Source organism: Equus asinus, chromosome 29 (genome assembly GCF_041296235.1).
Source record: "Equus asinus isolate D_3611 breed Donkey chromosome 29, EquAss-T2T_v2, whole genome shotgun sequence".
Taxonomy (NCBI): domain Eukaryota; kingdom Metazoa; phylum Chordata; class Mammalia; order Perissodactyla; family Equidae; genus Equus; species Equus asinus.
The window spans coordinates 29,867,526-29,888,364 of record NC_091818.1 but is presented as its reverse complement, the minus strand read 5'-3'; the positions used below and the strand labels follow the sequence as shown (position 1 = coordinate 29,888,364).

The 20,839-nt window shown below is 39.3% G+C and overlaps 1 protein-coding gene across 4 annotated transcripts in view; it reads left to right on the top strand.

Moving 5' to 3' along the window:
- CACNB2 (calcium voltage-gated channel auxiliary subunit beta 2) overlaps window positions 1-20,839 on the top strand; it is a 351,543-nt gene that overhangs the window by 74,824 nt on the left and 255,880 nt on the right. The gene's annotated exons all lie outside the window — the stretch shown is intronic.

The following is a 20,839-nucleotide window of genomic DNA, read 5'->3' as shown; positions in this document are numbered from 1 at the left end:
TGAAGTATAAAAACTTGGGGAAATGCAGGTATTATATTCGAATCATCTTTTTACATTTACATTTCCTTAAAGGTCCATAGTTTCTATTATTCACCTTATCTTGGATAAATTTTACTTTCCATCTTCATTCCTCTTCTTGACTATTTATTGGCTATCAGTACTCTCTTTATTTTTAAAGTCTAGAATATCCTAAAGGATGAAGTTTGTGTTTTTCCCTTTTATAGGAAAGTACAAATCGTCTGGCTTGTGATGTTAGAGAAATTAACCTGGATGAGGACTGGGACAATTCTGGCTGGCTGACTACTTTGCTCTAGTTAGAGAGGTGCTCAGTGGAGAGAGAGGAGATGGAAGAAAGGATGCCGGGTGATTTTATGACCCATTGTAAGAAGTATTTCCCGAAGGTCCTTTTCCTCAAGCCTTAAGAGTTTTCAGAACTTGATGCCTTCTCATATTCCAGTGCAAGTAAATAAACTCATTCCAAGGCCAAGTAACAATAATATCAATTGTGTCGTGGAACAGTAGGCAAATTAAGGGCTTACTGTTACTCATGCCACACTCACATCTGCTAATTCCTGGAACTATTGCTTTTTTTCTATTAGAATTCATTAGATATTTCATAAGGTTCTATTAAAGAAACTTTGGTCTTGTGAGCACTTAAAAGCATTTTAAAGGACCTTTATAAATCCGTTAAAAAGAAGTAAAATGTTTGGAAAGGATATCTCTTTCTCCCCTAGCATGGTTTTCCTTTTATTCGTTGAAGCAAATCCAGAATCTTAGACTGCCGTTTCTATTATATCTTTATCAAAAACTGCAATGTTTATTTTTTAAAAGCATTGACTAAACTGTGATTGAGGTAGAGTTTCTCTTTATAGAAGTATTGTTGCTAGTAGCTGAAGAAGGGATCAAAGAATTAGAATTTCACCATCCTGCAGTCCTAATGATGGATTGGCTGCAGGCAGGGAGATTAGTAGTTGCTAACGTCACAAAGAAAAGAGAAGCTGGCATGTGTTCCTCCTGGTGGGAGAATACAGCCCCCTCTGAAATGTCCTTGCCAATTCAAGTAGGAATCTGATCAAAACTCTAGATCTAACTAGCGGTCTACACTGGAATGTGTTTAATGACAATACAGGGAGGCAAAATCCGTAATGTGTAAAACTCTGCAGGACAAATGAGCAGTTTTCTTCCACAACCAAATTGCAAGGGGAGCAATGGGAAGAGATGGTGGAGAATCTGCAGATTAAAGAAATTTGAGACCTGGCAACCAGTGGCGATGTATAGATCTTATTTAGATCTTGATTTAACCAAAAGGTAAAAAAACAAATGACATGAGACAATAGGGGAAATGTGAATACAGACTGGATATTTGCTAATATTAAAGAATTACTGTAATTTTTGAGTTTGTGATAATGGTTGTTGTTATTAGGTTCTTTTTAAGTAGTACCAGTCTTTTAGCGATGTATGCTGACAGATTCATGAATGAAATGAAAGAAGCAGCATTGAAGTTAAAAAGTACATTCAATATGAATTATGTTAAACTTGTCTTAAAATTATGCTTTCATTCCACTGGTAACTTATTTTTCTCAAGCATTCTGTGTATTGTGTAAATGACCCATAAATCCATCTGACACAGCTGGAGAACGCTTGATGTTTTGCTGTCAATCACGTACAGATGTTACAGCCATGACACACAGACTGATGAAACTATTTAAATAGGATTCTGAGAATTACTAAATTTGTTTCAGAAAGAGTTCTTTGATTTTGATGCTTTTTGCTTAATCGCTATGTATCTGGTCTTTAAATATGAACTATGGTTTAAATCATATACCCAAACCTTCTACTTATGTAATACTGAATATTGAAAATTGATATAAATCATCACAATTACACAACACTGTAGAATATCATATCATTCAAAAGGCTAGTCAGCAACAAGCATCCAGCCAATATTTGTTGAGTGAATAAATGAAATTTCTTTAGTATATTTTTTGCAAAAACAAAAGAATATTATACTTTTAATATGTTCCTCTTTTTCAATAATTAGAGATTAAAGTGTTTTACAAGATTTTTAAGGGTAATTATTATAGTAAAAATGTACTGCTTTTTAATACTTAAGCAGAAAGCACATAAAACAGAATGCTCCTGTATTCCTTTTTTTTTTTACATTAAGAAGCTTTCTTTTCATTTTAAAAAGATTTTTTTCTCTGTAAACTGACATCACCACTAGTGAAAAATTCAAAAGTATTGGAAACGTATTTCCTCTCCAGACAAAACCACTGTTAACATTTTTATTTCTCTTTAATCTTTTGTAAAATAAAGATGCAATCACATTAAGAAACGTTCTTGCCTTGAATTTTAGAGACAGAATCCTATTGCATAAATGATTGTTTTTAAATTTCCTCGTTATTGTTTTTGCTTTAATAAAACAACAACTTCTAATCCTTTTAGAAAATGAGAATTCTTCTACCCAGTGAAATATGTACAAAAGATAGACAATAAGCACAGTCAACACTTTCCAGTAACATATTACTATTTCTTTAAAAAAGGAGCCTCTTTAAATTTTTTAAAAATTTATTTATTTATTTTTTGCCCTGAGAACGGTGGAGCTATTTTAATTTCTAGAAATAGTGAGGTTTAGTTTGGTAAGTACTACTTTTAGATGGACCTAGAGATTAGTAATGAGAACAAATTATATCAAGATATAAAATAAAGAAATAAACTATTACTTCTTTGCAATGCTTTCCTTCCCTAAACCGTGCTTAATTAACGCTACTGCTGTTTTAGTCGTCTTTGCATTGAAAGGCTACTAGAACGTGGAGCAAGTAATCGTGTGTTTTAAACACAGCAAAACTTTTGAACTCAGTCCTGTTGGCCTTAAACACTGTGAAGACCTGCTCTCCTTGTTTCTTTTCCCTCTTTCTGCCTCTCTCTCTCACCTTCTCCTTTCAAAAGAAATTTCTAATTTCTTTCTAGTTTCAAAGCTCAGCATGTGAATCAGAAACAGGCTTAAACAGCTAGAGATGAAATCAATTTCAAAAAGTGAGTTTTCTATAAAATTAAAGGAATTCCATTCCATTTGATAAATTGTGTTTCCTTATAGTCCCTCATTTTGTAGCTGCTTTACACTTTCCAAAGGGTTTCTTTCTCTAACCCATGAGGCGATGGAGCCAATGTTAATCTTCTCATGTAGTGAGACCTAGGCAGCCAACGCAACTTGGATCAGGCCTAACAGCTTGTCCTTGACGGAGCCTGGATGGGAATCGGGGCCCTGGTACCCATAGTCTCCTGCATCATAGAGTTAGAAGTTGCCCTTGGAAGCAGGAGGTATATGTCCTTCAACCATGACCAACCTCGTGTTTCTTGGAGTTCAGTCTGCTGTCAGCTCACTCTTCCAAGGTAGTAACTTTATAACAGGCTTCTCTGGTCTGCAGAGCCAAACTGAAGTCAAGCCAAGTCCCCAGGTTGCAGGAGCAGAAATCGGCTAAATGGCCTAGCCTTCCTCCCACTCCACCTTGTCCCATCTGCATCCTGACCTAAACATTTGTCTGCACCCCAGCCTAGCACCTTCTGCTCCCTTTTTCCAGAATAGCTTAGTGTGGACACCAAAAACTTCTGCATGTTTCTATCATCTTCTCTAAGGTCATTGTTCTTCTCTCATGTCAGCCAGCTTTCTCTTTGCTCAAGGCCAAGGTACATGAGTACTTAACAGAGATGTTTCGTTTCCTTCATTATACATGACCTGCTATTTCTCAGGCTTCTGGCTTTGTGTAATAATTTTTTTTTATATGATCCACTATATTCTTCCACATTGGGAGGAGTCAATGGGAACTTTTTAATATAGGATATTACAAATCCTTGGCAGGGTGAGGGCAAAGGGATTAGAGACATGGCTAAGTAGCTTAAAAACCATGTCTATTTTATTAAATCACTACTCAGTACAAACATTTTATATGTCATCTCAAAATATTACAGTAGTCTTTCACAATATTCTATCCCCCATTTTACAGAACAGGAAACTAGGGTTCCAAGAGGGATGAGCTGAGTTGACATTGAACCAGGATTTCTGGACACAACAGGCAGCCTATACATTGATCTTCATTCAAATAATATTCAAATATTTAAAATGTTTTCTTAGTGGAGGGAGGCTGGCAGTGATGAGGGATGTTTTTGTATTTCTATTAACTGGCATTGGCCATTTCAGCAGGAGTTGGACCCATTTTGTCAGCTTTGTAAGAGTTGCCAAGAGATCTGAGATCTTTTCCCAAATTATTCTAGCGATGTTTCAACACCCCTTAATTTGCTGTGACCCTAGGCTACATAGCTAGGACGTGGCTGAGGTAGGTAAAGTCTGATTGTTACCAAACCAAAGTGAGTCTGCTTCTTGGTGAGTTGAAATCAGAGGCTTCACCAGAAGTAATTGTCACAGAAAGTAAAGTCTATTTGCACAGGGCAGCAGGGCCCTTTTATTTCAGATGGGGAATGCCTATTCAAAAGGGAGAGATGAGTATTCGCTTGTGCAGGCTCAGTTGGAAAACATGTTTCCACATACACTGCCTGTTATGGTAATAAGACCTAAGCTCCTCCTGGGGCGGAGATCTTAGCATTAAAATGAGGCAAAGGTCATCTCTTGGGACTTTTCGGCCCATATGTGCAGGTGTCCCTCTGGTGTTGCTCTTGCGGTGGATTTTGGCCTGGTTCAGGGTGGTTGGTGATTGCATCTCTTAACGTAACAAAAAAGAAAAAATAATTTGGAGAAACAGTTAAATGCCTTCTGAAACCTCTGTTGAGCTCCTTGGGGCAATTAGCGGTGATGTGGTCTTCCTGTGTTCTTTGCTTCTGCCATCTGTCAGCTCTTCTTAGGATTCATGACTGTGTGGGCAAGTGACCATTAATGAGTTAACTCAGTAAACACTAAGTGGCTACTCTATGTCTTACATTTGTGTATTCTTTTAACAGTGTACGAGAGTTCTCACAGTTATCACCTCATTTAAATCTCACCAGAAACACAGAAAAGGGATAGCCCAGGCGACATCAATACTATAACCAACCCTCCTTCACATACAGAACATAAGGCTTAGTGGGGACACGCTAGTCTAGTCACTCCAAGTTTTATGATCCTGTATAGCTCCTGTGTCACTGGATTTCTTTCGGATGGTGCCGCTGTCCAACCTGGGATTAAGAAAACAAACGGAGAAGGGACAGAGGGTTCCTTAGCAGCTGCAATTTCAAAACAAGGAGAATGACCACTTAAATGGGACTGTTTCTTTACCTGTAGCTCTGAGGATGGCTTTAGCAGCCCACGTAAGAGGCAGAAAAGGAAACCTTCCTTCAGAAAAGACTAAAAAGGTAACACATTTCCTGAAATTATAATGAGTTTTATGTTAAATTATATAATGGGGTCAGTCAGGCTTCATCAGGTGATGCCGTTGGCACTGGGTCTTGGGTGAGTCAGAATTTATCCAAAGCATAAGGAAGAGAAGAGGTGAGACCTTCTTTACTGAAACAATAGGAGACACACTCAGAGGGTGATAGACAATGGTGAGTTCTGGGCAGGAGGGAAGCACTAGGTGGAGGCAGGGCAGTGGCTGAAGCCCCTGGAAGCTTCTGTGCCAGAGCTTATATAATCAAAGAGATGGATGAGAATAATGACCCAGTTGCGCGGATGGACTGATGGAGAAGGAAAGCCCAGAGCCTAGGTACTAGTTCAGTACTTTCAGTTCAGTACTTAACCACATCATAATAAATTTGTCTATCCAAAGAGTGAGAGGTATCTTCAGTGTATCTTCTGAAAAGAGACAAAGTTAGCAGCCAACATTTTTACATTCTTTCAAGGAAGAAGACAGCGTTTTCCACCCAGTATTGTTTTGTATACAAATGAAAATGCTGCCATCAAAAGGTTTGAGTACTTGATGGCTCATTTAAAAAAGAATCCATTCTTTTTAGGCAAAGATGGAAAGCATGAGGGGCCGGCCCGAGGCCCAGTGGTTAACTTCCCGCGTTCCACTGCAGGCGGCCCGGTGTTTTGTTGGTTCCGAATCCTGGGCGTGGACATGGCACTGCTCATTGAGCCACGCTGAGGCAGCGTCCCACATGCCACAACTAGAAGGACCCACAACTAAGAATATACAACTATGTACTGTGGGGCTTTGGGGAGAAAAAGGAAAAAAATAAAATCTTTAAAAAAAAAAATTAAAAAAAAAAAAAAAGATGGAAAGCATCTCTTTCATCCTACAAGGCAGTATAGAGAAACAGTGAAGGACATGGTCCCCAAAGACAAACTTCCTGTAGTGGAGTGCCAGCTCTGCCATGTCCTTGCTGTGTGACCTTGAGTACGTTACACAATGTGGGTACAGCACTTGGAAGAGTGCGTGGGGACACATTAGTCTACGACTTATGGTTGAATCTGTGCCAATTATGCTTTAAATGAAATGGCTAATTTTCATCCTTTTCCCATTTTCTTCCTTCACTGAATGAATTTCTTTGCAGCTTTAAAAATTAGCATTTTTATAGTAAATATATATGGAAGTAAGATAAAATACCGCAATTGTGTTTCTTAGTATAGTCATGTGAGTAATGTTACTGTAATTAGTATTAGGAATTAGTATTATTCGTTAGTATGGGTAATATTGGTACGTTGATGAATAAAAGAGGACCAGAATGTTGCCAGTCTGAAGACTAAACCCACAATGTCAGTTACAGGATTTTATTTATTTATTCTTAGAAAACAAGAATGATTATTCCCATATTCAGGGTTTGAGGCAGAAATTCAAAACTTGAGTTGTATTTCTGCTTGGGAAAATAGCAGAGAGCTAAAATTAGTCTCAGAAGACCACAGATATGTACCCAGCCAAATTTAATGTGGGATTTTTAAAGTTCATGGAGTTAAATAGTTCAAAGTCACACTGTACAAAGCAAATAGAAAATGCGCTTTTAAACGTTTTTTCTGTTTTATTTGGTAAGATATCAAAATCATTGAAGGAATGTATTTACATTTTTATGATAATGATATTTAAAATATTTGGCATCATGAAAAATGTATCAAATATTAAAATGTTAACAGAATGAGAGGTTTTTCTTTAAAGGGATTTCTTTGGTGGTTATCATATTTGTTACGTCAAAAGAAAACACTCCTCTTTGTGGTAAAAGTTCCTAATTCTCAGCTACAGATTTATACATTGATAATTTAGTTTACAGATAGGTGTCGCAATGACCAGTGTTAGGGCTCCAGTGTTAGAGTGCTGTTTCTAAGGATGTGTATGATTGAGTTAGTTCTTTTTTATATAGTTGAATAAATTTGAATTAAGGTTTAATAAAATAAAATTAGACATAACATTAGTCCTACCATTTGGAAAAACTGGATCATGGCATATATTCCTTCAGTATTGAAACTAGGCACCCACTTTCAAAGCAAAAGAAAAAAACAATAACAAAGAAGAATCTTGCAATTTATTTCTCTGTAAGTCAGCCTCAAACCTTCTGAGAGTGTGTGAATCCAGGTGAAAGCATTTCTTTTAACCTGAATCACTCAATGACCAATTCTGAGTTCATTCATCATGTTCCAGGAACATCCATTATAATGCCTACGAGAGGAAATTACTGCATCATATTTTACACCGTAGGTTCAAAAGGGCTAACTCATTAAGAGAGAGACACCCCACCTCCCTTATTCCTCAACACAGACAGTACCCTCCAAAATGGAATGGTTAGTCAAAAAAGTGGTAGAACTCTCAGCAATATCTCAAATCAACAACATACATCTCCGCAATAGTGTAAAATTTCCTTGAAGTTAGAAAAGAAAAGCAAAAAGAATGAGCTCCTTCTTGTGATGAGACCACCATCTGTCACACACGTCTGTTACCCCAATCTCATTTTTCATATGATTATTAAACAAACAAATGAACAGAATACGGGGAAAATGTTTTCAACTCTGGTATGATTGGAACTATTCTCAGAAAATAGACATTGGGTAGCACTTGTGTACAATATAGTTTCTTGAGAATTAAAAACATTTTTAAGATATGTGGTACTCAATAGTAATATGGGACAGAGAGTAAAATTGGGGGAAAAAACTAGTTTTCTCCTGGAAAAATCCATAAATGATGACTGAAGCCAAACATGCCATTCTTGAAGAACCATAGACATTTAGATCTAGAAGGAATCTTGAAGATCATTTAATCAAACTTCTTCATCTTACTAGATGGGAGGAAATCTTTTATTTCCTCAATTAAAATGATAAACTATCATTTCAAGTCCTACATGAACTGGAACTGAACCTTGGGAAGGATTGAGGCAAGTGGTATTATGCTTTTGTAGCTTGCAATCAACAGTTGTGTACATGAAGGGTTTAAAATGAACCATAAGTTTCTTAAGAAAAAAAGAGAAATTGTCCAATGACACTAGGCATAATATCCTGGCTGGGTCAGATGGGGAAAGACCAGGAAGACCATTAGTAGACTGAAGCGAAAGGACACTTCTCAGAAACTCAGTTTTTGTGTATTCTAACAAGCATGTATGGAAATAGCTCTGGCTAGGAATAGTTTAAATGCGAACTAAAAAATACTGCCTCAAATCCTAGGTATTGGGTTGCTGTAATTCATGGTTTGGATTTAATGAATTTGTCTCATGTGTCCCTTGTACGTATTTGAATTCTCTCCTCCACTAGACGGCCATCTCTTTCAGGGCACACACCATATGTTGTCTTCTGTTTCTTATCCATCGCACCTTAAGTGGCACCTCAAGTCCTAAAACCTTGATGGTATGGTTAATTGTTAATTGATAACTGCCCCTTTAAAATAGAAACTTTAGAGCCAGCCCTGATGGCCTAGTGGATAAAGTTCAGTGCTCTCACTGCTTCGCAGCCCTGGTTCAGTTCCCAGTCGTGGAACCACACCACCTGTCCGTCAGTTGCCATGCTGTGGTGGTGGCTCACATAGAAGAACTAGAAGGACTTACAGCTAGGATATACAACCGTGCACTGGGGCTTTGGGGAAGAAAAAGAAAAATTACTTGGCAGATGTTAAAAACAAAAATAGAGGGGCCAGCTCTCTGGCCAAGTGGTTAAGTTCATGGTCTCCGCTTGGGCGGCCAAGAGTTTCACCAGTTTGATCCTGGACACAGACCTATCACCACTCATCAGGCCACGCTGAGGTGGTGTCCCACATAGTACAACTAGAAGGACCTACAGCTAGAATCTACAACTGTGTACTGGGGAGCTTGGGGGAGAAGGAGAAGAAGAAAAAAAAGGATTGGCAGCAAATGTTAGTTCAGGTGCCAATCTTTAAGAAAAAAGAAAAAAAGGAAGTTTATGTCTTTTTTGTGATTCAGAGGTAAAGAATGATAAAGACATGCCTTTATAAATCAAATTCTTTTCTTCTCTTCTCCCTGACTCTGAGAGTTCTGCTTGTTTTCTGTGCCTTTTAGTCAAGGCTTAAACTAGGATGTTACAGCCCCGAACATGTCTGGACCCCAAACCTCTTTGTAAGCTACAAGAAATATTTATTTTCTTTTGTAAGTCTTAGCAGCAATAGTGATAATATCTGAATAAGTACATATTTAGAATGGACCAAACCCCCATGTAAAATAGACTAATGCCTTATTTTGCAAGTTTTCCTCTACTGGTTTTATTTTCCTTCCCCAAGCACATCAAAATGGCCACAAAGGTATTTGTACAAAACATTGCTAGCTTTCTTTTGAGGATAATGGTGATACATATTTTATGATTTTTCTTTTTCTTTTGGGGTTAAAAATTGAAGGAACTGTTTAAAAGCATAGTAAGAATTTGCCTTCAGGGAAGAAGATAGAATGATATTATTACTACTGCCCATAGCACTTTATATGTAATCACTCATTTAATTCTTATGACCAACCTATGCAGTAGATCATTATTATTATCATTTTCACTTCACAGTGAGAGAATTTAGATACAGAGAGGTCAAGTAATGTGTCCACGGTTACTCAGCCAAGATCCAAGTACCAACTGAGCGTTTACACACACTACAATACAGCCTCTTGAATGTAGGAAAAGTATAGAGAAAGATTAATTTAAATCTCAAATTCATGGCTTACAACACTTGCTTTAGTGAGAATAAAAAGTTTATTGAATTACCTGTGAATCTTTAAAAATATAAAAATATGCTTTTTGGGGGTCAGAATTATACTCATCTCTTACTTTAATTGTTGTCCTCAGAGTGAGTTTGTCATCAGGTGGCATAGCTGAGCTGCATCATGTCGTCTTTGCCTATTGCAATTTTTGGAAACTTAAAAAAAAATTCTTTGGTGGATTCAGTAAAAGCAGAAGCCTAAGTTTCACGGTATCTTTTAAATAGTTTGTAGAGCTTGGGAAAATGCAAAGATATGTTCCTCACGCGTGCTTTTGACATGAAATTGGCGAGAGTCTGGTATGGCAGCGGAACCCAGGCATCATACAGCATCGACTCTCCTGTTCCAACAATGGCTGTCATTCCAGAGAACACTCAAGTCACACAGGCGACTTCCTGCACCGCAGTTTACGCTAGACGACAGAGCACTTGAGTCAGCTCCCTCAATTTATTAGCAACGTTGCCACTTTTATGGGTCTAGTGACCTTAACTTGCAATTTTTGTTTGTGGCTTTAAAAATTTGTAAACGCTTGAGGCTTGGGAGCTACTCTCTCGTGGAAACATCTGTTTGTTTCTATTTCTGTGACTCACTAGGTTTCTTTTTGTTAGTTTACAAAAGGGATGATGTCCTAAAAAAGGAAAAAAAAATGCACTGCCCTGGGAGTGGAGGACTGGGGTTTGATCTCAGGCTTTGCCAAAACTGTGAGTCTTAGAAGGGGAGTCATGTCAGCTCTTTGAGTGTCATTGTTAAGAGAACCAAGCAATTATTGAGCACCGACTGGTAGGCACTGTGCTAAGTTCTCGTACATATTATCTTTTATCAGCAGGTATCTTTTGAGCTCCCACTAGATGTAAAAGAAGTACTACCTGGATTCTGGGGGCCATGAACAAAAGGTCCCCTTTCCTAAGAGCTTATTCATCAACACATGAGCCACAAGTCTTATCTGAAAATTCATTTCATTAGTAACTTTGGTTTAAAAAAAAAAATGTATGTCCCCTCTCCTTCTGTCTCCACCCCTGTATTAAACATGGCCAGCAAGTGCCCTGTTGGTGGCTGAGCTTAGGAGGATCAGCCAGTGTCCATGCTGTGTGAAGAGAGCTGCCATCACTGAGTCCTCACCGACCAGGATCAGACCAGCTGAAATTCTCCAAATCGCCAGTGGGCTCCTGCTCCAAGCTTAGGAGGTCCCTGCTCTTGAGAGCATAAGACTGTGATTCAAAAGCGGAGAAGAGTGATGCCTGTTGCCTGGTGGCAAGACACACCAGACGCAAAGCAGACAGCGCTTAGCGGTGGAGTGTAAGCTGTCAGGTTAGATCCTGGTCTTAGAGGTCAGTGCAGGCTGAAATGTGATATCTAGGAGAGAAACATGTTCTCCCAGCTTGGCCTCAGGTTGTCAGGGGACATGGATGGGGTCTTGTTTTCTGATGTGCTTTGCACTGAGTAGAGGTGTCTGTGTCACTTCCTGTTCAATATATCTCAAAATGAGAATAACAAATGCGGCCTTGGTGACAAGGTAAAATAGTACCACCACTGTGGAAAACAGTATGATGGTTCTTCAAAAATTAAGGATACAATTACTATATGATCCAACAATTCTACCTCTGGGTGTTCACACAAAAGAAGAAAAGGAGGGACTCGAAGAGACAGTTGCACGCCCAAGTTCCTAGCAGCATTATTCACAATAGCCAAAACAGGAATGCAACACGTGTCCATCAATGGATGACGGGGTAAACAAAATGTGATATATCCATTCAATGGAATATTATTCAGCCTTAAAAAGGAAGGAAATTATGACCCATGCTACAACATGGATGAACCTTGAGGACACTATACTAAGTAAAATAAGCCAGAGACAAAAGGACAAATACTATATGATTCCATGTATGTGAGGTACCTAGAATAGTCAAATTCATAGAGAAAGAAAATAGAATAGTGGTTGTCAGCGGCTGGGGGAGTTGGTGTTAACTGGGTACAGAGTTTTCGTTGGGGAAGATGAAAAAGTTCTAGAGATGGAGGGTGACAATGACTGCACAACAATGTGGATGTGCTTAATTATTCTACCACGGAATTGTACATTTAAAAGTGGTGAAGACGGTAAATTTTATATTGCGTGTATTTTGTAACAGTAAAAAAAAAAAAAGAAAGAAAAAGAAAGAATGCCCCTTCCTTTTCCAGAAGAAAGGAGGGGTCTTTTTGATTAAATTAAAAGGACAGAATACAAAATGGTTGACATTGGACATCGGTTCAGCCTAGGGGTCCGCCGGTGCTTTCTACCTGCCCACAGCCAAAGGCAAGGCAGCTGGAGCATGCTGGCCTGCTCAGTTCTGCCCTGGAGCGGCCCCAGCCCTCAGGTAGTCTTGCTGTGATTGACTCGGTCAGCAAGAAGGGTGATGAGATTTTTAGATGGTTAGATAGACTCCAGCCAGGACTTCTGATCCGGTGGCTCCAGTTTGGCTGCAGTTTAATCTGGACCATACTCCCGGTCTATGCCGTTACGTCATCTAGTCTTCTTGCAAGTGTGGTTGCTTCAGCACCATCTGGATCTCTGAAATGCGGGGAGAGAGTGTGAGCACAAGGGAGAGACATTTCTGTGTTGGTGAGAGAACACCAATCCAGGAGGAACAGATGAGGTAAGAGAAAAAGAAGGGGGCTCTGCAGGTGCATTGGAGCTTCCCATTTCACTGCCAGGGTAATTCTTTATCTTATCTTTATGTTCAGAGTGATCTCAGTAGGTCTGCCCAAGAGCCAGGGGCCACCTTCTGCAGAAGCTTCCAGGCCAAGTGTCAGTATTAGTCAAAGTGGATAGAGAGAAGGAAACGGACTAGTTTTAGATCAGGGAATTATGCTGATTCATGGGCCCAGACTACCATGCACTAGGCAAACTGCCAAGCAAGGCCAACCCAAAAATGGAAAATGGAAAAGAAAGAGGGCCTGCTAACCTGGGGATCTCACCGGTGAAAGTGTTTGTGCATAATGCATGCCTCCAGTGTGGTCAGCGCTGCTGTAGAGGGACAAGGAAGCCTAGGGGCAAAGAGGTAGCAACTGACGCTCGGAGAGAGACGTGGGGAGTGGGAATGGGGAAAGGCACTGTGTGGGTTGAATTGTGTCCCCCCAAAAGATAAGCTGAGGTCCTAACCCCAGTACCTGTGAATGTGACCTTATTTGGAAATAGAGTGTTTGTAGGTGTAATCCAATTAAGAAGAGGTCGTCCTCCATTAGAGTGGGGCCAAATCCAACAAGACTGATGTCCTTATAAGAAGGGAAAACTGAGACACAGACACACACGGAGAAGACAGCCATGTGAAGATGGAGGTGGAAATTGGATTGATGCTTCTACAAGCTAAGGAACGTCAAGGACTGCTGGCAACACCAGAAACTAAGAGAAAGGCATGGAAGAGATTCTGCCCGAGAGCCCTCAGGAGAGTAGTTCTTCCGGTGGGTAAGCAGAAGAGGAAGAGGTGGGGCAGGGGGAAAACAAGAGCCATTCAGAAGGGGTACTGGGATATGGGGATACTGGAGTATGCTGGTGTACCCTAGTATCCTGAGGGCAGAGTGGAGTTGTGACAAGGAATGGTGGTAGGAAGGTAGGCAAGAATCAGCCCAGACAGGGCGTTGATGCTATGCTAAGAAGTCTGGACTTTATTCACTGAGGATTTCATGGCTGAATGATTGTAAAAAGGCACTTGCGGCCTCACACGCTCTACTCCCCTCTCTCTCCGTCGCTTAGAGCATATCCTAGTTTGGACCTGATGTTGTCTTGCCCTCTGGAGTTCATCCAGACAGAAGACTGGGCCAGATGTAGACTGACTTTAGGACGGGAAATATGGGGACTGTTTTCTGAAACATCTCTCCTCATTGCATTTGGCATTTGGTTTTATATAGCTCTCCATATCCACTCCAGACACAACTTTATGATTGGCATATAGTGTGCTTGGATCCAAACCATGATTAAAGTCTGTTTTGCTTTTCAGATTCTTGGCACCATTTCATGAAACTCTTCCAATCCTAGTCTGGTCCTCACTTAACAAAACCAAAACTTTTGATAGCTGGTATTCCAAGATTGCCTTCACACATGTGCACTTATTCTGCACTGTTGAAAGCCAGTGTGTTGAGATCTACCTTCGTTCGATTTTTCAATTCTTATTTTCTTATCGCAAACTCACTTTGGTCTTTGCATTTTTCTCATTATTTGATTAATGATATTTCCATATCTCTTCTGACTAATATGTTTTCCACCCAATAGGAACCTAAAAAAAAATCCAACATAAGGAACTATTTGCTATACTTTCTTAAAGGACCATTTTAAATCTTTTGCATTTCTAAGTTGTTTTAAATAGTGTGGCATGAGGGAATTGACTGCCAAGGGGTATGGGATTGTAGTGATTTGAACTTTCCTTGTGATCCACTCTAAGAATGACTTCACGTTTGCCAGAATAACTTCATTCAGAGAAAAGTAGCTGTTACAGTGCTACAAATTTTAAAAAACTGTGGAAAACTACTGAAGGGAGATGCCAGAGGCCTGAGTTTGAGCCCTATTTTTGCCATAATTAACGCCACGCAAACCATGCAACTATTTTTGGCCTCAGTTTTCTAGAAAATGAAAGAAGGCCTGATTAGGTTTCTAAAGTCTACAGTTGTGCAATCGTGAGTTTCTTTTTTAATTACTGAGGCCGTGTGAACTCTGGGGAAGTGTTTTAACATTTGAGGGCAGCTATAACCCAAATACTTTTGCTAAGATCTGAATCTTGTAAAAATCTTTTCAATGGTGGCTGTATTTTTTGGCAAAGTTTGCCACCTAGCGGCCACAAAGACTGAAACAGGGCCTGGCTTTAAAGAGTTGAATAAAAGAAAGCCATTTACTAAGCTTAATTGACCATTGAATACAATTAAGTTTTAAAAAATTGAGTCTACTTTAAAAGTAGGAAACTGTTCGAAATACCAGTTAATCTTGAATCTTAATTTTTCCAGATTCTATTTTTAGTTTCTAGACTTCCCCTGTTCTTAATTGTACCCCCAAATCTTCTAAAGCACTAAATGCTTTCATTTGTCTCGAAGACAGACTTGTGGGGTCTGAGATGTGAGTTGAGTGTCGGGCGTGTGTGCATACACTATCTTTGTGGATTCCTCTTGAGTCTTATATGGACATCTGCTTCGCTGCAACCACCCCACCTGACCTTTGAGTAGCCTCATATTTTAAAAAATATTTGAAAATCTTAAGCGTGAGAGGTTAAGTATTATTTTCATAAAAATATTGAATGACTGGAATGGTAGGAATAGCTCATGCTGTGAACTAGCGTAACCAAAACTATGAGTATTTTATTGACATTAGACAAATGCCTCAAAACATATTCCGTTTGACATTTTGCTTTGTTCTACTTGGACCCTCTTTTGGACAATATTAGTGTACAGTCCAAAAAACATGTTGCAAAAGATCCGTGGTGACTCAAATAACCATCTTTTCTTGCGTTTATAAAACTTGACCAAAAATGCGATTAAAGTCTTTGCAGAGAGTTGATTCCAACTGAGAAGGAGTCCTGCACTGCTCTGCATTTTGGGAATTTGCCTGCAATGAGATAATGAGAAAGTGGAGGGAAGAAGCAGGTAACCCATTATTAATCTTGGAGGAACAAATCCAGCTGTTTCCTTGACATCTCCTCTTGATTTTTCTCAAAGACACTTCAGACTCAACATGTCCAAAACTGGGCTTGTGGTCTTGCCTCCCCCAGCCCCGGCTCATTTCCAGTCTTCTCTCTCTCAGAAGATGGCAGTTCTCTCTAACTAGTTACACAAACCAGGAACCTAGAGTCATTCTTGATAACTTCCCTCTCCCTTGGACCCAGTAGGCTGTCTGTCACCAATTCCTTTGGTTTCACCATGCAAGTATCCCAAACAGATCCTTTCATCTCCTTCCCCTCCTCTGCCAGCTAAACCTAAGCTGCCATCCCTTCTGCCTGGACCGTTGCAACGGTTGGCTAATCTCCACTCTGCCCTCCCTCCAGCTCATCTCCCACGCTGCATGTAACCAATGTGATCCTTTCTTAATGGAGGTCGAGTCATATGTCCCTCTTTCTACTACCCCTGATTGACTTTCCATCCTTTTTATGGCAAATATAAAACTCCTTAAAATTGCCTAAAGGCCTTACCTGGTCTGGCATGACTTTACTCTCTGGTCTCAGTAGAACCATATTCCCCTTTGCTCTCTCCATCCTGGCCTTTTATGGAAGATGCTTCCTTGCACAGAGACACCACACATGCTGGCCCCTCTCCCTGAATTGCTTTCCTTTCTCCCTTTCACCTAGTGAATATGATCATCTTTCAGATCTTAGATTTTGTCTCATTTCCTCAGGGGAATCTTAGACCAGAGGAAATAGGAAGTCTGTTGTCAGCTCTTACAGCACCTACATTTCTTCATGGAGTCACTTGTTACAGTTGCGATTTTCCTGTAAGCTCCTTGAAGATGAAATCTGTCTGCATTTACTCCCCAGTGAATCTCCAGCTCCTCGTCCAGTGCCTGGCTCATACTGAATGCTTCAGGTACTCATGAAACAGATAAATGTATAAGACACATTCTCTTAAAACAATATGCTAAACTCAAAATAAATGGCATATTGAAATAGAATAATCCCAGCCAAATAGAAATTTGTAAAACTCCCAGATAAATTCTGATGTGACTGAGGAGGAGGCCAACATTCTACTCTCAGACTATGTTGACCAACGGTTGTCTACATGTTCTGTAGCGAACACTCCAGAGCAGGTGCTCTGGGCACCCTCCCATCAACAATGTAACCACTCTGGAGATTGCCTAGATGTTTGCACCGTTCCCCTGCTCTCTGTCCCACGACCTCCTACATTCACTGCAGAATTCCGCATTTTGAATATTCTGATTAGAAAATATTTCAAATTAGTATACTACATGTCAGAACTCATAGAGCACAATGAAAGCAGGACCCTGAGCTTTCTAGGGAATGAATCAATAGGAGTATCAGACCGTGTTCTAGGAAGCAGGTAAGTTCGTCCTCCTGTAGCTGTCATGCCATTTCCTTCTGACCTACAATCTGATGAGTTAACTAGACATTCTTTTGCATTTATACTGGAACTGGATTAAAACCCGTATCTGACTACGAAGCTGCTGCTCTTGAAATAATTTATGTGTTTGCTATCGAAAAGGAAGAAGAGAAAAAAACCAAACTCTCATAACAATCATGTAGGGTAGGTGCTATTTTAGTGCCCATTTTAGAGATGAGAATACTGAGGTGCAGAGTGATAAAGTCACTTGTGCAAGATCACAGAGCACGTATGTAGTGCAGCTAGGATGTGAACCCAGTATTTGGGATTTAGAACCTGTCCTCTCATATGAGAGGCAATCTCTTTAAATGCAGGAAAAATTTAAAGCTACCTAAAATCATCATTAGTTTTAATACTGATTTTGGAATTCAGGACAATGTAACAAGGCATGAATTATAAATAAAAATGAATAGTGGAAAGAAATGGATGATCCTATCATATGTAAAACTAAAAAAACCCCCCAGTTATATCAAGTAAAAGGCATTCAGAATAAAGAATATTTCAACAGAGGTAGATATAAGAAAAAATACGTAAGATACTGCTGTCATGGAGTTTTTAAAATGCATTGAAGAGATTACTTTTAGAGTAACAACAGAAAATGCTTACATTTTCTATGTGTTCTCTACTTTGTTCCATTAAATATAGAGGTGACCTACAAAAAGGTACATGGAAAGCAGAAATTAAAAATTAACAATAGACATAAAAATGAGGCAAGGTAAGATAAATGTAAAAACTAAGCCGTGTTTGAAATTCCCAAGGAAAACTTAAAGAGAGGTGTGTGTGCCATATCTATGGTAGGAGAAGGGCGTTTTCCATCGAGTCCGCCTCTCCAGGATGGATGAACACGAGGTTTTGAGGGAGGATGAGAACATCAGCATTTCGGGCAAGAGTGGCTGCATTGACCTCATTGGACACTGAAGTGTCAGGCTCGCCCTAGAGTACCCAAAGCTGTCTTTTCAGCTACTACGTGTGAAAAGAGAATGAGTAGACTCTACTGGGGAATATTATGGCTTAAAAGCACGTGACGGAAGATCCCTTTTCCAATGCCTAGAGAAATAAGCAAAAGTTCATCAAAAGGCAAAAAAAAAAAAAAAAAAAAAAAAGTGTTAGCAATATTAACCAAGTAAGGAAAGGATCATAATCTGAAGCAGTAATCTTCAAGACCTGGCATCTAAGGAAACTGCAGATTCTGGAGCAGAGGCATGTCCTACAGCTCAATTCTAATGAGTTAGCAATCTTGAGAATTCCCACACATACCCTTCTGTTTTCCTTCTAAAAGTAAGGAGTCATGCAAATTCTTGGGAAATAGGTGAAACAGAAAGTAAATAGCAGGACCAACACATTCTACAGAAATGAAAATTTAAAACCTACCTAATGGGGCTGGCCCTGTGGTCCAGTGGTTAAAGTTCCATCTGCTCTGCTTCAGTGGCCTGGGGTTCGTGGGTTCAGATCCCAGGTGCGGACCTACTCCACTCATCAGCTATGTTGTGGAGGCATCCCACACATAAAGCAGAGGAAGACTGCAACAGATGTTAGCTCAGGGCTAATCTTCCTCACCAAACAAACAAACAAACCTACCTAATGAATTGAAGAAATTTTCCAAGGGAAAGGGGCTGCTCCATCATTTGACAATTAACAAAATCTCAGAAGAGAGAATGGAGCCCAGGTATTATTACAGGGACTTCCTGCTATTTAGTTGAACCCCTTGTCTGCATACTTCCATCCTACCACAAACACACAACTACATACACATACACACACCACAAACATAGGCACACATATACACACACTCACATCCTATCATTTCATGAGTAATAGATAGAATATGAAATACCTACCCCTTGAACTATAACTGAAAGATGAAAATAAACTGATCTGGGGTACCATGGAAAGAGAGTCAAGAATTTACTCACCCTATAACAAATAGAGTGACTGGGTGGAGCTCCTGAAGCATGAGCCAAAAAGAAAAGAAAAAGACCAAGCAAAATGCTACATCAAAAAGCAGTTAAAGAAAGGGGCATAGGATGCGAAAGAGAAAGAACTACACTCAAAGAAACACCAGGGTACAGAAAGAAATTTCTCACAATTGCTTCCTCTGTGGTGTGATTGAGAAGAACATGCATTTAATAAAATAGCCACTCATGGAAAGCATGAAAAGAAAAGGAATAAAAGAAGGGAGATGGCAGGTCCAAGGAAATGGTATTGAAACACTGTCATTTCCAAACTCATGCATCAATCAGAAACAGCAAAGAAAAAATTATACCCCATAGATAACTGAATTATTGACACAGAGGAAAGGCTTGGGATGAGAGGCTTGCAGATGAAAAAGACTAAGTTAAAAGCAGTTAGAGAAAAACTAATAGATGCAAAAGGCAGACAAAGATGAGCCAACATAAGGATAATTGATGTTGGTGGGGAGGAGGGAAACCTCAATAGGATACAAGATGTATTCTTTGAAGTGAAGAAAAAATGTGGATATTGCAAGAACCCATTGTATTCCATAAAAATACTATACAAAATGTCTATTAAACTTCAAAGATTAAAAAAAAAGAATTATTCAGATGAAGGAAAAAATCAAGCATCTTCATATTTCTCCATATACCTTTTAATGCCAGAGAACAAGGGAACATTTTCTACAAAGTTCTGAGGGAAGGAACATGTGATCTGAGGATATTATTCCCGTCTGAAATAGCCATCCAATATAACAGCAAACATGAGAAGCCTCAGAGAACATATTATCCATGAGCCTTTTTTGAGAAACTTGCTTGGCACTGAAAGCCAGCCATTTAATGTTCAGATCAAAAGAGAACTAAAGAAAAAAAAGACACTATGGGAAACTATAATAAGCATTGAATCCGTCTAAATGTAGAACTGATACCAAAAAGAAGTATGTTACATACCAGAAAGTGTGTTTGTGAATATTAGGATTTAAAAATAATGGCATTAAAAAATGGGAAGTGAGGAATGGAAAAATGCGAGGAAGGATGAGAGTCATAATAGCCTCAGGTTATATGACAAGGAGACCATGTCTGGCTCTCCAGAATTGAAAACTGTAGTTACAAAAGAAAAACCAAAAACAATAATAATGACTCCAATCTCATATTTCTCTCCCATTCCCTTTCTTGACTGTACTGGACTCTTTTAGGAAATGATGTCTATTGTGTAAAACAATCATTATTTGAAGTTCAACAGCTCGTTTATTTTTACTTGTTTCTTTTCTTTCCCGATTTACTGAAACAAGTAAAATTTAATGCGAAACTTCCTGTTAGAAATAGCATTGTTAGGTTGATTCTATGTTTATAGAGGCATTTCTTTCTATCAATTTAATTGCAAGGAAAGTTGTCTGAAATGATTACTATAGTTATTTACAGGTGCTGGTATATGGAGTGGCTTTAAAAGTCTGTCATCTTTGTTCTTTTCTACATTTTGAAATTGTTTTTTAACGAGTCAGTATCATTTTTACAAAAACAATAGGAAGACTTGTACTTTTTAAAAAAGTTCAGAAATGGGACCAGGCCTGTGGCTGAGTGGTTAAGTTCGCACACTCCCCTTCAGCGGCCTGGGGTTCCCCGGTTTGGATCCCAGGCATGGACCTACACACCGTTAGTCATCAAGGCGTGCTGAGGTGGCATCCCACAAAGAAGAACTAAAATGACCTACAACTAGAATATACAACCAT